This window comes from Mastomys coucha, unplaced genomic scaffold (assembly GCF_008632895.1).
Source record: "Mastomys coucha isolate ucsf_1 unplaced genomic scaffold, UCSF_Mcou_1 pScaffold16, whole genome shotgun sequence".
Classification (NCBI taxonomy): Eukaryota; Metazoa; Chordata; class Mammalia; order Rodentia; family Muridae; genus Mastomys; species Mastomys coucha.
The window spans coordinates 82,062,617-82,081,255 of NW_022196898.1; the positions used below are offsets into that span (position 1 = coordinate 82,062,617).

General features: G+C 37.7%; 1 long non-coding RNA gene and 1 pseudogene across 1 annotated transcript; one reads left to right on the plus strand and one right to left on the minus strand.

Moving 5' to 3' along the window:
• Positions 1 to 604: 604 nt before the first annotated feature.
• On the minus strand, positions 605 to 1,121 carry LOC116093812 (annotated as a pseudogene).
• Positions 1,122 to 1,253: 132 nt separating this feature from the next.
• Positions 1,254 to 17,075, plus strand: LOC116093813. Its single transcript, XR_004119846.1, has 4 exons — positions 1,254 to 1,426; positions 10,745 to 10,932; positions 15,018 to 15,092; positions 17,058 to 17,075. It is a non-coding gene; the product is annotated as an uncharacterized LOC116093813 (long non-coding RNA).
• The last annotated feature ends 1,564 nt before the right edge of the window (positions 17,076 to 18,639 follow it).

Here is an 18,639-nt window from a genome sequence, read left to right on the forward strand (position 1 = left end):
TTCAGATTTATTACCTTCAGTATATGTAACCTCTCTAGGGGGCTGACTCCATTCTGTGCAATGCAGAATTCATTGGCTGACATCCCACAGGCCTGTTATCTCCATTGCAGTGTAGAATTCATCTCCATATCTTTGGCACAATAATTTCTTAAGGTCTGATTTTGCAACACATTGGCTCTCTGGTTTTTAACCATGTAAGCTTCATTAACTCTTCATCTTTGCATATTTCACACCTGCAAAATCTAATACCAGACAAATTAGCCCATTATTCAAGCATTCAGTCTCATTCAAGTTATCAGAATCCTAGCCGAATGTAACCAGACTATTTGATAAAGTAACACATGGTGGACTTCTAGTCTGGTTCATGGTACAGTACTTGCCGCATCTGGAATCTCATGAGCCAAGCCTCTACTGTCTGTATTTATCTCATTATTCTGGTGTTCCAAACTCTTGTAAGAATTACTTACTAAGCTAGGAGTTCATTAGCCCAAAGTGTCGTACTTGCAAATTCCTCCCATAAACCAATTCCAAAGGCTCAAGAACCACGTGCTCAGGTTCATCATGCCAGGAATGTCCTACTTATCTTTAACATTTTTTTTTTTTTACTTTTCCAGTGAGTTTTTATTAGTAGTTGCATCATGATTCAGGGTCCCAGGATAGGGACCATCATATACCGAGGTCTTTTTCTGTCCCGGGAGAAAGACAAAGAACAGAGGAGAGGTGGGCGGAGCCAGGTCAGATCTTCCCAGGAAATATGCCTTCTGCTATGTGGTCATCCCAGGCTAAGACCCATGACCTGGGGCATAGGGACTTGTACACATGCTGGTACCACTGACACATGGAGACATCACCCCCTGCCCCCCGGCTGTCATTGCCTTCTCACAGCAGTGGAAGTCCAGGTAGTTAGTTCTGCCAGCAGTTCTTAACTTGGTTCTGGTTTGGGAAGCGGCTGTCAAAGGGGGCAGTTTTGTAGTTCTTGATTTTAGTCTTGATGTCCTCAGCCATCCTGACTCCTAAAGACTGTCCCGGAGCAGCGTTACTTCAATGTGACCCTTAGCAAAGACGCCAGTGTCCGACCTAATAATTTTCTATCTCAGTTACTTTTCTCATTGCAGTGCCACAATGCCTTGGAAAGGCAACACAAGAAAGGAGGATTTATTGTGGCTCACAGTTAGAGGGTACACGCCATCAGAGAAGTCATAATGGCAACAGCATGAGGTAGCTGCTCACTGGGTTCACTACATTTAGTTGTCTTCTTGTCATTTAAAATTTTTATGGCATGATCTAAACTGCTTAAAAGATTACTATACAGTCATTATAAAAAGGAAAAGTGGAAGTGAAAACAGACTGCTGCTTTTCACCACACAAAAATTTCATCTGTCACAGAAAAAAAGCCTCATGTAATGTAATGGATGGAACGACTCAAGTAAGTCTCTTTTTTAACAATGATCACCATGTTAGTGAATGATGTACAGACAATATTTTATACCTTTCATAAAAATTAACACTAATTAGAAACAATGTCTTCTGATACATTTATACCCTGACAAACTTGCTATCATTGCAATTGGTAGGTTTAAGCATCCTCTTTACCTGAGAGGCTCTTATGATCTTACTATTAAAGATGTTTTTACACATTTTTGCTTCCTTTAGTGAACTTTATTTCAGAATTCTGCCATAAAGTCATGCTTGTAAGAAATTGGATGCCTCAGAATTACTTCAGGCAATGCTCCAATAGCTATACAGAGAAAGATAGAATTCAACTTAGAATAAGACTTTAAAGAGAAATTACCAAGAAAGAAGTTTGGAAAAAAGAAACAAAGAGCTGTAAACACACTTTGATACATTCCATAGATAACAGTTTAGAGTTATCAATGTTAGGCTATTTAGAAAGTGTTGTTTCACAGTTTTATTTATAGATGTAAATTAATCTTAGCCTACGAGAAATAAGACAACTTAAGGCCATATTTATTTAAAAATAAAATCAAGCAATCAACAATAACTTACAGAAAGCACCACGAATTCCCTTTGAAGTTCAATATACCACACAGATTATCTGCATTTCATTGTAATAAAGCTTGCTGTGCTGGCAAATTTATTACACTAGGTAATCAGACTTTCTTAGGTGTTAGAATATTCCAAGACTGTCACAGAACAGGAGTCTCATATCTTTCATTGTAAGAGGATTCCTGATCCTATTGTCTGGGCCTCAAGCTGGTATGCTGGAGCACACCCTGCCCCAAGCTACATGTCCTTTGTCTTTGGCACCAAATAAATAGTACCGAGAATGTGAGTCACATTCTACCATCAACTTTAGCACTGAACTTTTTCTTATTTTTAGATAAATAAGATGCAGAAGTAAACTAGGTCAGGAAGCTGTTGATGGCCTTATGCAGAACGCTGGCTTGTTTTATAGCTCTTTAGCTCATCCCACAGACATCCATGTGCCTGTGCTTGAAAGTCCCTTCTTTAGAGCTTGCAGGAGCTGTACTGTTGGCCTCTGCTGCATCCACAGAATGCTTTAAGCACTAAGGAATCAATGGTCTCAAGAAGCATCCTGCAAACTACATCTCTTGGTAGCTGATGCTTATGGGGTTTTGTTTACCTCATGGCTCTTTCCAGCTTTCATCCAGAAAAAAAAATGGTATTCAATATTTCACTGGGATATATGGCTATAAAAGACATAGCCTTCCTCTTATGTTACTTACTACCTCACAGAATAACTCTGACTTCCTTAATAAATGGCTGATGCTTGAACTGTTCTGTCAGAACCTATGATAACCTAAACCAAGATAGGTTTTGGTTTCTAGGAGTATAAGAAATATTTCAAAAACATATGAAAAGGGTGAAATTAGCATTGGAAATGTGACACAGCTGAGTTCCAGACCTGGTCTCACTATGCACTCATGCACCAGTTGTTTGGTAAATTAAAGTATTGAAATTGCATTGTTTTGCTATCTGTAACTTTACCACCAGATAGCCACACTGACATCACTTTAAGTCTTATTATGCTTTTGAACAGAACCTGCACAGAGCCATTCCCCATCTCTTCATAGATTTTGTTTTATTCATCATTGAGTTTGGGCTTAAGAGGTTTGTAATTCAAGACAATGGTTTCTAGAACATCTACATCTCACCCCAAGAAGCCATAAACATTACCTTCACAGTAAAATCGACATTGGCTTGGCAATGTGTTCTGACACTGGAGATACCCCTTAATACTATATGAGCGCAGGGTAACCAGGAAGATTATCCTGAATAATTATCCTGAAAATGGAAGCTTAGTTATGGCTACTATTGTTGTGATGAAACCCCATGACCAAGAGCAAGTTTTGGAGGAAAAAGTTTATTTGGCTTATACTTACAGACCATAGTCTATCCTTGAAGGAAATCAGGGCAGGAACTCAAACAGGTTAGGAACCTGGAGGCAAAAGCTACCCCATGGTTTAGAGACCATGGAGGACTGCTGCTTATTGGCTTGCTACTCGTAGCTTGCTCATCTTTATTGTAGGACCCTAGACTACCTGCCTAGGAGCATCCTCACCCACAATGAGTTGGGCCCTTCCCCCATCAGCTGCTAATTAAGAAAATGCTCTACAGACTTGCCTACAGCCCAATCCTATGGAAGCACTTTCTTTTTTTCATTTGGGCTTCCCTTCTTTCAGATGATTTTAACTTGTGTCAAGTTGACATAACACTAGCCAGCCCACATGGGAAGATCTGCCTACAAAAAAGAGGGTAGGGTAGTTCAATGTAAGAACTCAACTTATTCTCAATAGTTTTGGATGGGGGCATGAGAGGGTGGGGAGGGGGTAGAGACAACTATGAGCCAAGGAATGTGAAATGTGAAAACAGTGAAATGTGAAGTGTAAAAACATATATTTTTAGGTTTTAAGACATAAATCTATGGTGATTTATTGTATTAGATATTAGACATTCATACAAGCAACACACATTCTAGGAGGCAAATTCTGATGATCCTTGTCCTAGGGTTTCTATTGGTGTGAAAAGACACCATGACCATGGCAACTCTTATAAGAAAAACATTTAATTAGGGCTGTCTTACAGTGTCAGAGGTTTGGTACATTATCATCGTGATGAGAAGCAGAGTGTCATGCAGGCAGACATAGTGCTAGAAAAGGAGCTGAGAGTTCTATAGCTTGACTCACAGTCAGCAGGAGACAGTAAGCCACACTGGGCATAGCTTGAGCATGTATGAGACGTCAAGACCCTCCCCCTAGTGATGCACTTCCTCCAACAAAGCCACACCTACTCCAACAAGGCCACACCACCTAATAGTGCCAGTCCCTGTAGACCAAGTGTTCAAGTGCATGAGTCTGTGGGGGCCTTTCCTATTTAAACAACCACAATCCTACCTGGAAAAGGCTTGCTGTGTCTCCCAACTACTCTTCCCTGCACCTCCTTATTCTCTGATATCTTTGACCATCCTCTATTTCTTTTCACATATGCTAGTGTTTTCTCAGTACTGTAAACTTCCACAGAAGCAGGAACCATGTCATGTCTGCTATTACCATGTGTGCATCTTTAATTTCCAGAGGAGTCCAGCACAGACAGAAGTTGAGTGAATATATTGCAATGAATGAGTGAACTCACTTCACTAAGTCAAACATATAAATATTTATCAGCACTAAGACAGTCTAATGAACTTTATTAAACTTAAGATAAATAAGATTCTACATCTTTCAAATTTGACAATGGCTTTGCTTAAGCTCTGAAGTAAGGATGGCCTATGAAACAAATGTATAAGAATTAGACAAAAACTGTGATCCTAAATGGATACTATTTATTCAAAACAGGTAAACATGGTTTAGAGTCATAAAAAGAAATTATATCTGAGTCTCTTTCCTTTCATTATTATGTAAAACTGAAAATATGGACAGGAAGTAACTTATTAAATGAGGTAGATACATTTTTTTGTACTAAAATTAGTCCTTTAATAGTTTCCTATACTATCTTCCTACTAAATCTACTAGGAAGTCCCGTTAACAAGAAAGAATAGTTATAAAAATCCTACCAAGGAGCTGAAGGGTTGGCAGCCTCTTAGGATGGACAACAATATGAACTAACTAGTACCCTCAGAGCTCCCAGGGACTAAAACACCAACCAAAGAATACACATGGTAAGACTAATGGCTCCAGCAGCATATGTATAGCAGAGAATGACCAAGTCAGTCATCAATGGGAAGTGAGGCCCTTGGTCCAGTGAAGGTTCTATGCCCCAGTGTAGGGAAATACCAGGGCCAGAAAGTGGGAGAGGGTGGATTAGTGAGCAGGGGTAGTGGGGAGGGAACAGGGGTTTGTATTCTTTCTTTTTTTTTTTTTTTTTCAGAGGGGAAACCTGGAAAGGAGATACCATATGACTTGTAAATAAAGAAAATATCTAATAAAAAATGATACTAGAAGTACTTTACAAATCCTGAATAACGAGATATAAGTTAATCCATAGAACAACTAACCCTATCCATGACACAATCACATAATTTAAATAAAAAAATTGATTAAAAAAATAAATTGTAGTATTTCAATGTCTTCGTGGGAGCTAATTCCAGTTTGCTATGAGTGTCATTTGCTAGTATTGTGGCTTTTTATTTTAATTTTTTCTAGTTTGAAAAATTAAATCTAGTTTTCTCATCATCAATTATTTAATCAATGATTAATCATTGTAGGTTATTTTGTTTACACTGGAAAATTTAAGAGTCTTATGTAAGATTCACGGGTTTAAAATTAATTAATGCTTATTTTATATTAAGTAGTATAATTTTGAGCTAGAGAGATGATTCAGTTGGCAATGTCATTGGTACATAAGCATGAGGACCTTAGTTTGAATGCAACCTTACACATGAACTATCAGGCATATGGTATGCATCTGTAATCCCAACACTGGGATGAAAGAGACATGAGGCTCCCTGAGAAATGATGGCCAATTATTCTAGTCAATCAACAAGCTCCAGGTTCAGGGAGAAAGTTTAGATCCGAAACAGAGGTGGAGAAGTGAAAAGACACTTGTGAAAGACACTGCACACTGATGTCTGACGTCTATACACATTCACAAACATATGTATTCACACAAATTATATATATATTATAGTACTCACATACATATGATATTAATACATGAGTATATATATACACATTTATTTATACACACACATATATACATGTGTATACAACTAAGGCTAATATACACAAGTTACTTTGTTTTCATAAGAAAATGTCAGTAACATAAATGTTTGTAACTATCCAGGTTCAGAGTTTTTTGCTTTTGTTTTTGTTTTTGTTTTTTGGTTGTTACTATCAACCTATTTTACTAACAAAAATCAATCATAAGCAAAGTAGACTGGTTATGAAGATATCACCTTTGCTTCACATAAATGATTACACATTATTCAAAAATATATGGGAACACTACCTACGGTCTTGTTGCAAACATTTAAAGACAAATGCGATTACATTTTGGGAGACTAAATCAGGCACCACGAACATGTTTAATCTTGGCCACTGGTATTGGCATGTGGAAGCATGGACTAATGTAAAGACAATGTCCAAGGAGGATGGAAAACAGCAATAGTGTGAGACCAGAACAGCACAGAAACTGATGATACTCAGTGACAGAAAAGTCTCATAGCACATGTTAACAGACTAGTCATGTACCTGGAGCTTCCTGGAGCTTCACTCACAAACAGGGAGAGCAAGAGTGAGCATATGTATTAGTGTTTCTATTGCTGTGAAGAGATACCATGACCACACCAATTCTTATAAAGGAAAGCATTTAATTGGAATGGCTTATAGTTCAGAAGTTTAGTCCATTGTCATCATGGCAGGAGAGATGGCAGCACAGAGGCAGACATTGCACTAGAGAGGTAGCTCACAGTTCCACATCCAGAGGGCAGGCAGTAGGAAGATACAATATGGGCCTGGCCTGAGCATCCAGACCTCAAAACCCACTCCTCAGCAACACATTTCCTTTAACAAGAACACATCTCCTAGTAGGGTCACTCCCTATGTGTCTATCAGGCCATTTTCATTCACACTGGTGTAGTTGGTTCTAGGTACTGCTGTCCTTTAACTCAAATATTTTTCTAGTAAAGTGCTTTGTCACTGTAATTGTCTTTTACTCTAACTTACTTATGGTTGGTCAGTTTCTTTGGGCACTTATAAAGAAAGACACGCATGTTTAAACACGGAAAAATATCTTTAGGACAAATGAATGATAAGACAATCCATCACTTAATGAAACACCCATTTGAATTTGTTTTTCCAATTGTGTCATTAGATATTAAAACCACATTTCTGGCAAAGAAAAAGATAGCAAGGGGCCACAATTAATAGTAGCTCATCCCTAATCACAAAGGAGCAGCCTATTATGTTGCCTTTCAAATCCCGCTCTCACCATGGGAGAAATAAAGCAATTGTATTTTCAAGATTTATAATAAATGAGAATGAGGTGATAATCTTGAAGGTATGATTAAAAACATCTCACAAAACACTCCAAAAATGTTTCTAAGTAGTATTAATTGTAGTTACCCACTTAGTTTACAGTAGGATAATAAGAATTTATGCCTATGATAATACAACTATTTAGGCAGGTTATTAAGAACTATATTTGTTTTCTTTGTTGCTGATGATTTTGTTCAGGTCTTCTACATATGAAGTCTCCATAAGAGCATTTTAATTATGCTAATATCACGTTAAGTATTTACATCAATTATTCCTCATAGTCACTCAATGAGGAAAGAAATATTGTTAACTACATAATTCAGGTTCTAAGGCTAGTTTGTTTGTGTGTGTGTCCAATGATCTTTATTAATGAAAGTTTATTTTCTTAACACAATATATTTGGATTATATTTTTTCCTTGCCCAACTCTTCCTATATCCTCCTGACTTTAGGTTTTTCAAGTGATATGTAACATGTTCAATTCAATACATGCACACAATGTTCAATGATAAGATAGTCTGTGATTCCATAGTCTCAAATATTTATCATTTCTTTGTGGTGGAAAACTTCATATTTGTAAAAGATATTTATAAATGTATCAGTTGTATCTGTAGTTGTGAATTATGTGGTATAAGACAGTGCAGGATTCGTCTTCCTGTATCTCACTGATTTTTCTTAACATGTTTTCCTGTTTCATCAATATTGTCACAGTGAACAAAATCCATTCTTTGTAAAAGTAACTTTCATTCACCAAATGTAATTGTCATTTCAGATGTTTACTGCTGAATAAGCTCACCCTTTCTAGTCCTTTCTGAACTCTGACTGGATGGTTGAACTTTGTTGTGGCTCAAACTCCACTCCAAGCTGACAGATTCAATCTAGTTCTCTCAGCTTCTGATTGGATTCCTGTGCTTGACCTCAATTAACTTTGGCAGCTGTCCTAACCTTCTGACTCCTTTTTTATTCTCTAGCTTCAACTAACTCTGAACTGAACTGAACTGCATGAATTCACAAATGAACTCAACTCCTCTGCACTGACTGCACCCACTGCACTGACTCCCAACTGACTGACTCTCTCTTCCTGCACTGCTCTTAATTGCTTCCCTTTCCTATGTTGTTCTCATGAGAGTTGGGCATATCCTATCTCTGACTCATTCTCTGAAATCTTTCTTTGACTCATTACTTTGTCTGCCTCTCAATTAGACGTCAATTTCAACTACAGCTTCCTCCTTCTATATATTAATTTTACCTTGAAGGTGTGTGCTAAGATACAGAGACAAAGTGTGAATCAGAGACTGAAGGAAAGGCCATCCAGAGACTGTCCCACCTGGGAATCCATCCCATATACAGTCACCAAACCCAAACACTGCTGTGGATGCCAAGAAGTGCTTGCTAAGAGGAGGCTGATATAGCTGTCTCCTGAGAGGCTCTACAAGTGCCTGACAAATAGAGAGGTGGATACTCTCAGCCAACCATTGAACTGAGCACAGGGAAGAGCTAGAGAAAGGGCCCAAAGAGCTGTAGGGGTTGGCAGCCCCATAGGAGGAACAATATGAACCAACCTTTTCCCACAGAGCTCCCAGGGACTAAACAACTAGCCAAAGAGTACACATGGAGGAATCCATGGCTCCAGATGCATACGTAGCAGAGGATTGACTTGTTGAACATCAATGGGAGGAGAGAACATTGGTCCTATGAACGCTGGCTGCCCCAGTGTAGGGGAATGCCAGGACAGGAAAGCAGGAGTGTGTGGGTGAGGGAACACCCTCATAGAATCAGGAGGTTGGGGGGAATGGGATAGGGGGTTTTTTGGAGTGGAAAATCAGGAAAGGGGATAACTTTTGAAATGTAAATAAAGAAAATATCTAATAATGAAAAAGAAAAGAGCATGTCTGTAATGCAACCAGAGTGTTTAAAGGTTTGTGGCTTGTCTGCATTCCAGACAGATCACATGGACCTAAGTCTTTGGATGTGATCCTTTGCCATGCTGCTGAATTAAAATTTTTCTAAAATTTTTTCTTGTGGTTGAATAATTCCCTACTTGATAAATATGCCACATTTTTCTGCTCTACTTACTAATAGATAAACACCTTGCTGGATTTCAGATCTTATCTGGTGAACAGCTCTGCAAGAGAACTGACATTTTGATATATAGTAGCATTATTTTCAGTGTATATATTCAGTCAAGACATTGTTAGATAAAATCACAGTTCTACTTAAGATTCTGAGGAAATGCCATACTGTTTCCATATGGCTGAATGAATTCATATTTCCACAAATAATCTAGAAGAGTTTCTTATCTCCATATGCTTAGTGGCATGCATTATTTTGCTGTCTTTTTGGTAAAAGCCATTTTAACTCAGGCAAGATGATACTTCATTGTAATTATACTTTTTCATTAATTGCCAATAGTTTAGAATCTTTCTGCATGTACACTGGCCAGTCATATATCTACTTTAGAGAAATGCCTATTAGAATCAGTTATTCCTTGTCATTCTGGTTACTTGTAGGTATGTTATTAAATTCTTTGTGTTCTCTGAATATTATTCCCTTTTTAGATAAATACTTTGTGTTTTCTTATTCTACACATTGTCTCTTGGAATTTTCCTTTGCTGGAAAAAGCTTCTTAATCTAATAAAATCTTATTCACTTATTTTATTGTATTTGTTTTATAACATTTTCCAAAAGAAAATAAAGAAACCATTGCTTATGCCAATGACTTGAAGCAAAGAGTCCTACTCCATTTTCTCCTATAGTGTAATAGCTTTAAGTCCTGGTTCATTATTTTATTACTTTGTTTAGTTGAAGTAGTCATCTAGTTTTATTCTAAGTTCCCTACTCTTCCATTGGTCTTCAGGCCCTCAGACCAATTTTTTTTTTTTATGCCAGTGTCATGTGGGCATGGCTCCTGTAGTTTTTCAGTATGTTTTCAAATCAGGAATTGTGATCCCAGCTTTAGGTGTTTTGATTTGTTGTTGTAGTTGCAGTTTGTTTATTTACCTATTTTTCATTCTGAGTTGGTATGATACTTGTATTTTATGTGGTTTTTTTATAGCCCCAAATTAATTACAATTATTTTTCTATATCTAAAATAGTTCCATTGGTTTTGATGAGAATTGCATTCACTCTGTCAATTCTTTTTAGATATTGACATTTTAATAATATTAATTCTTCTAATCTATGAACTTGGGAGTATTTGCCATTTTTGTCTGTCCACTTCTATTTATTTTGTTAGTGTTTGATTATCTACTCATTTATTTATTCAATTCGGTCTTGGTTTCTTTTCAGTTGATGTGAAGAGATACCCTGACCAGGGCAACTTATAGAAGCATGACTTTATCAGGGCTCACAGCTCAAAGGGTGAGTCCATGGCCATCATGCAGAGGGAGCATAAGAAACTTCTAGTCAACCTTGTTGGATCCTTCTTTAAGAGAAGAGTTAAACAGAAGAGCTACTCTTCAAAATAGGAAACGAAGGTATTCAAGAGACCAATCACCAAGTGGTATTAGTGATTCTAAAATATTTTTCATAAATCAATATAAGCTTCAAGACACAGGCAAAAAGGAAACCATTGCTAAAAACAAAAGGCAACTTGGCACTGTAAATATATACTTTGTGTAGGTTGAAAGCTCATGGGCTTTATCCCATTTACTTTGGCATGTCTATTGTCATTCTTGTTTAACTCATGGCTGGGCAATCTTGTTGATGAGACTTTCAAGCTTAATTTCATACAGAGTCTCAGAGAAAATTGCCTATTCTTCTGGCTCTTCCAGTCTTTCTGTCCCCTCTTCCTTAGTGTTCTCTGAGGCCTGAGTGAAGGATTATTTTGCAGAAGGATCAGTTGAGACTGGGTTCCAGAACTCTGCATATTTTGATTGACTGTGGTTTTCTGTAGTGGTTTCCCTCTATTGCAAAGAAAAGTTTCATTAATGAAAGGTAAAAACTGCGCTCACTTGTGAGTATTAAAACAAATGTTCAGATGGTTGATAGAATGGTACTCGGTTAGTAAAATAGGTTCTCCTGCTATATATCTTCCCTGGAGCAGAATAATTAGCTGGGCTTCTAGCACCAGGCATGATTTCTGTCTGGTAACTACTGAGAGTGAGAGAAATAGTCTTCTCTAAGGAAAATCACAGCAATTGGTTATATAAACCAAATGGTAGGCTCTGAAAACATCAATACAAGTAGTATTATGCAGATTGAGCTGGTGGTATTTAGAAATATATATGTGTATGCATATATGCATGTCAAACAATAAAAGATGCTATGAATTTGAAAGACAACAAGAAGTACTATATTGAAAGATTTGGAGAAGAATATGAATAAATGTCATTATATTAAAGTCTCAGAAATAAAAAAGATAAAAATCCCACAATTAGTTAACAAATATTTCATATACATGTTTAATATATACATGCATATTCTTTATCCCTATACACATCAGAAAAAGATAAATTGATTCCTATTTGTTCTCTGCTTCCCATTTAGGACCATCCATGCTCTGCTTTTGTCATTGTTACAGTTAATATTTAAGAAGAGAAGAAATAGTTGATAGTATTGACAAAACTAACAGATAAAATAGGTGAAATGGAGTGCATTAATATAAAAAAACATTTCCTATGACAGCAAGCACACGATTTTCCTCTATTTAAAGAAATAAAATCTTAAATAGTCACAAAATTCTAAGTTAATAAAAGAAACAGGGAAACTATAAAGGTCCTTTACTGAAAGAATGTTTTTAAATTGATTTTTCTATTTCCATACTGCATACTTTACAATAATACTTTTTTGAATATATTTAAATAAGATACAAATATCCTGCCAGACTATTTTATTCAAAACAAATGACTCACTTTACAAAATATACTTTCTGGATATGAATTATTATAATTATTCTTTCTGTGAAATGTTCAAAAAATTAACTCACTTTCTAAAATTTATTTAGTAACAAAAAGCCTATTATCTGAACATATCTGATTATATTGTCTATTAGCTAAATGTGTAATTAATAAGATTAAACTATAAAAATTTAACAAAGTAATATGACAAAATCTAAAAGTTTAATTCCTTGCATCATAAATTAGAATTTCTAGGATTGAATTGCTGTCTGCTTGCTATTTGAATACATCTAATAATGATGAAGAACAGTGAGCTATATCAGAATGATGAAGGAAACTATGCACCCAGGAAGCTAAAATGACCAAAATTCCTTTACATGCAAAATTTCCTAAGGCAAGACAACATACAACCCAAAGAGATGATACAGCCAGAACCATCTGCACCAGATGAGATACAGCATGCTTTGGAACTATAAGAACACAAGTATAAGAACATTTTGACTATCCTGTCGAGTCATACATTTGAAAGTTGTATCAGCATTTGGTGAATTGGTGTAGACTGATTGTGGACTAGCAGGGATGTGGTGGACCCACAATCTTCCAGCTCTCACTCATTAGGGGGCTCAAAGAGGGCCTACACACTAACCCATCCACTCCTGCTTCCCCTACACTGGAAATATGAACCTTCACAAGACCAAGGGCCTCTCCATTCATTGATGTCCCACAAGGCCATCCTCTGCTACATATGCAGCTGGAGCCATAGGTAGCTCCATGTGTACTCTTTGGTTGTTGGTTTAGTCTCTGGGAACTCTGGGGGTACTGGTTGGTTCATATTGTTGTTCCTCCTATGGGGCTGCAAACCTCTTCAGCTCCTTGGGTCCTTTCTCTAGTTCCTCCATTGGGGACACTGTGTTCAGTACAATGGATGTCTGTGAGCATCCACTTTTGTCAGGCACTGGCAGAGCCTCTCAGGAGACAGCTATATCAGCTTGTTCCTTGTATCACTTTCTGGCATCCACAATAGTATCTGGGTTTGGAAACTGTATATGGGACAGATCCCCAGGTGGGACAGTCACTGGATGGCCTTTCCTTCAGTTTCTGCTCCAAACTTTGTCTGTACATCTCCTCCCTTGGGTATTTTGATCCCCCTTCTAAGAAGGATCAAAGTATCTGCACTGTGGTCTTCCTTCTTCTTGAGCTTCATGTGGTCTGTGAATTATATCTTGGGTATTCCAAACTTCTGGGCTAATATCCACTTATCAGTGCGTACATACCATGTGTGTTCTTTTGTGATTGGGTTACCTCACTCAGGATGATATTTTCTAGTTCTATCCATTTGCCTAAGAATTTTATAAATTTATTGTTTTAATAGCTGTGTAGTACACCATTGTGTAAATGTACCACATTTTCTGTATCCTTTCCTCTGTTGAGGGACATCTGGATTCTTTCCAGCTTTTGGCTATTATAAATAAGACTGCTATGAACATAGGGAGCATGTGTCCTTGTTATATGTTGGAGCACCTTCTGGGTATATGCCCAGGAGTGGTATAGTTGGATCCTCAGGAAGTACTGTCCAGTTTTCTGAGGAACCACCACACTGATTTCCAGAAGGCTTGTACCAGCTTGCAATCCCATCCCTCTTTCTCCACATCCTTACCAGCATCTGCTATCACCTGAGTTTTTGATCTTGGCCATTCTGACTGGTGTGAGGTGGAATCTCAGGTGGTTTTGATTTGCATTTCCCTGATGATTAAGGATCTTGAACATTTCTTTAGATGCATTTTCATGTTCAAATACTTGGGCTAATTTCTTATTGTTATTCTTTGCTTTCCTCAAAGGTCAAAACAGAACCTCAGTTTTTTTCTCATAAGTTTTTGCCCTCTGAGATTTCAGAGAAACTCTCTATGGTATCCTCAGGGCAGTGAGAAAACAATGGTTTGAGAGTCCTGAGTTGAATTTCTTATTTCTTAAACAATAGAAATTCACATGCATTTTAACTCAGATTCTCCCCAGAAGCCAGCTACCATTATATCCATAATTACATCCCAGTCAATTAACTTGAAACTATAAAGCATATGATTAAATCAAAGGATAACAGCTGTGCATATTTATGTTTAGCCCATATCTCTGTAGGCACAGAGGACATCCACAGGTCTAAGTACATGCCCATCTTCTGTTTGATTCCTAGTTATGGTCTAGTTCTTAATACATTGTTTTTCTGTGAGCACCTCTGAAAAATGAATGAGTAAATGCTCTTGCAAGAAGTGATATTCAAGTCCTGGCAAATGCAAGTTACAATAATAGCCAGTGTGCCCAAACACATTTAAGAGAAGTACTATTCAAAGTAGGATGACCAGTTGTTTATGACTTAAGCAAGAAAGGACACGCTTTCTGATGTCATAGACCCTACCTTGTGACATTTGTAGCTACTGCTCTTCTTCCCAATTGACAGATGGGTCCACTCAGAAGAGCTATTTTAGAGTACATTACTTTCTCCAAAATGCTAATAGTCACAGTTTCATAGTTAAAATGCTTAAAAAGATATTGTAGGAACCAAAAACGTACTCAAATTAATGAAATATTCTTATATACCCTGTTCCTGAAAATATTGAGGAGTATTTATTTATATTATGATATAAACATGCATAAAAATACATTTAAATCTCTTTTCTTTTAGTTTTCTATTTATTTATTTTTGTTTTCTTTTATTGTTGTGTTTTAAGGTCATTGTTACCAGGCCTCAGTAAGATCACAGTACTGCTGGCTCATAAAGGGCATGGAGATGAACTATTCTGGAGGTACTTTCGGGGCATTACTCCTTCTTTATTGTATGTGAACAACTACTTATATAGTAAAAACTGACTGGCTCTGATTGGTTATCACATTATCTTGGATTACACAGCAACTGCCCATACTACCAGGGCTCTATGTGGGAGGGCGTAAGGGAGATGTGGAGAGTGCCGACTCCTCAGCAGGTAGCTACTGTCTACCCATGAAGCTACTTCAGAATTCAGTGTTCTGACTATGGGAATACTTAAGATCATGGTGCACCATGCTTCTTACTTAGAAGCACAGTGTACCAGGTAGGAGGGCTGCCAGGTCATGCCTGCATTTTCTCCTACATTTTAAAGTAAAATATCAGAACTTAAATGTGTGATGTGAAAGTAGTTGTTTTGGACCTGCCTAGCCACTCATTAAAAGAAGTGAAGTGTTCAGAAGAAAGGATACATATTATATGTGGAAGAACTAGCCTCAAGATTAGGTAGCCACCTCTTAACAAACACACTTTTAAATGATAAATCAGGGAATGTTGTTCATGGGTCTCCTTTTGAAATAATAACTTGTGACATCAACTCAATATTTGTTTAATTCACTTATATTCATATTGTCACCGTATATGCTTCCTACCCTAGGCTGAAGAGGCTAACAAAAGAAACACATTTTCTGCCCTCAGAAATGTTTTAAACTTGCACCATATTTATCATTCATGAAGGTGATGTTGAGATAGACATTATGAGACTCTAAGAGCAAAATCGGTTCTCCGTAGTAGAACGTGTACTTAGCATACACAAGGCCCTGAATCAGTGCCTGCAGCACCACCAGAGGGGACCTCACTAACCAAATGGCTTTTCTCTTCTCCTTTGTCTCTTCTTTCTATTTATAAAGTTTGTTTTGAATGTAAGTAGTTTGATAGAAATTTTTGACTGTTAATGAAAAGCTTTTCCATGTTTGTTAGATATTCAAAGTTCCTATTCTATGTTTAATTGATCATTGCCAAGGGTGTGAGGAGCAAAATATACAAATAAAAATAGTAAGTTAAAAAACATTAAGTGGATAATATTATCATCCACCGTTAGGATAATAGTTATTAATAACTACATTATAACACAACACTGTAAATTTCCTGTACCTACTGAACAGAATAACAGTGTATGTCTATATGAAGCTAGAAAATGTGGCATATATATGTATGCATATAATTAACTCTTAAAATCCATTGCAAAGCATATATGGTATAGACGTTTGTAAGGAATCTTACAATGCATACAGAATAATAAGTACAACTGGGTTAATTTCTGTAATTGATTACAGGACCATGTGCAGACCGGTAATAATTTTTCTTCAATGATATCTTCAATAAAGATTGTTATGAGTTGTTCTAGTTCATGTATGCTAATCTCAGTATATTGTACTTTCCTTGCCTATCACCTCTAACATTCAGACTTATTTTTGAGGGAGAATGACCTTTGTGGTTGAATGCTCCCTCAGACAAAGCAAAGTCCAACACTGAATTTTCTGCAATGCAAGAATAGGAAGAAAACCTACTTTGCTTTTCACTTGATATTTTCTTTAGATATATTGTCATGGGTTACATTTAGCAATCATTTTTCCCTCTGGAACTTGAATATGAAACTCAAGTCCCACACTGTAGAATGAGGAGAAAGGTTTAGAAACAGAGTAAGTATTTTGGGAGGAGAAAGTACTAGACACAGAGAAGAAATGTGTGTGTGTGTCTAGCATCCCTCACTCCCTTATCCCTACACTCCCCTCAGTGCTTCAGCAACATATCCAATCATTTTGCTACATGAATCAACACAGTCTGATTCAATTGTGCAAGTCATCCTTGCCATCTCTCAGTGCCTACTGATAGTTGCCCATTCACAGGGTTCAACTATCCATACACTGTTCAACTGCCCATTCCAATTTTCAACTTTCCTGCTGTTTTAGTGGGTGATAAAATATGGTGTTTCTCATTCTCTTAGTTTCCAGACACCTGGACAATAATGAAGCTCTTGACTGAAGGCCATATAACCTGAAGGACCATACTGGAATATTTTCTGCACTATGTTTGTTACAGACATTTGTCATATTCAAAGATATATGAGTCAAAATATAGATTGAGCTTCTAACCTTTTACAGTATTTTGATGCCTATCTGCCATAAAGAATAATGACCAAATAAGAGCCAAGCCACGGGGCTTTGAGACTCTTCCCCTAGCTGCCTGGAAGACAGTCTGCTCCTGGCTTCCTTTGAATGAAGATGTAGAACTGTCAGTTCCTCCAATACCATGTGTCTGCCTGCATGCTACCATGCTTTCCTCTATGATCATAATGGACTGAACCTCTGAAAGCCGGCCTCAATTAAATATCTGCTTTATAATAGTTGCCTTGTGAAGTTCTGCAGCCAGTCCCACAACACCCAGGATCAGAGATAAGCAGAAACCAACATCTGTCCCAACACTGGGAGTAACTGGGACCAGCAGAATCAGGCACACAGGAACTCCACCAACCCAGTGACTAGAGTTCCTTCTGGTCTGTCTGGGCTGGGGTCCAGAGCAGACCTTGGACGCAAGCTCCACAGCCAGTCCCACAACACCCAGAAGAATCTCCACTCTCAGGCACAATGACACACCCAGGATCGGAGGTGAGCAGGAACCAACATCTGTCCCAACACTGGGAGTAATTGGGTCCAGCGGGACCAGGCACACAAGAACTCCACCAGCCCAGTATCTCGGGTTCCTTCCAGTCTGTCTGGGTTAGTGCTTTGAGCAGACCTTGGGCACAAGCTCTGCAGCCAGTCCCACAACTCACAGAGAAAGCCACACTCCCAGGTGATTTAACAAGCCCAGGATCCCAGGATCCCAGAATCACAGAATCACAGAGTCAGCTTGATTCTGAGGAGTTTTGACACAACCAGGATCACAGAAAGGACAGGCTCCAGTCAGATTTAGCAAGGGCAGGTAGCACTAGAGTTAACCAGATGCTGGCGGGCAAGCGTAAGAAAATAAACAAAACAAACCAATATCACTTGCCATCATCAGAACCCAATTCTCCCACCATAGCAAGTCCTGGACACACCATTACACCAGAAATGCAAGATTCAGATATAAAATCACTTATCATGATAATGATACAGGACCTTAAGAAAGACATAAAGAGCACCCTCAAAGATATACAGGAGAACACAGGTCAACCGCTAGAAGCTCTTAAAGAGGAAACACAAAAAGCTCTTAAAGAACTACAGGAAAACACAGACAGGTGAAGGAAATGAGCAAAACTATCCAGAATCTAAAAATGGAAATAGAAACAATAAAGAAATCAGAAAGAGAGACAACCCTGGAGATAGAAAACCTAGGAAAGAAATCAGGAGCCATAGATGCAAGCATCACCAACAGAATGCAAGAGATAGAAGAGAGAATCTCAGGGGCAGAAGACAACCTTAGAAAACATTGACACAACAGTCAAAGAAAATGCAAAAAGCAAAAAGCTCCTAACCAAAAACATGCAGGAAATCCAGGACACACTGAGAAGACCAAACCTAAGGATAATAGGTATAGAAGAGAGT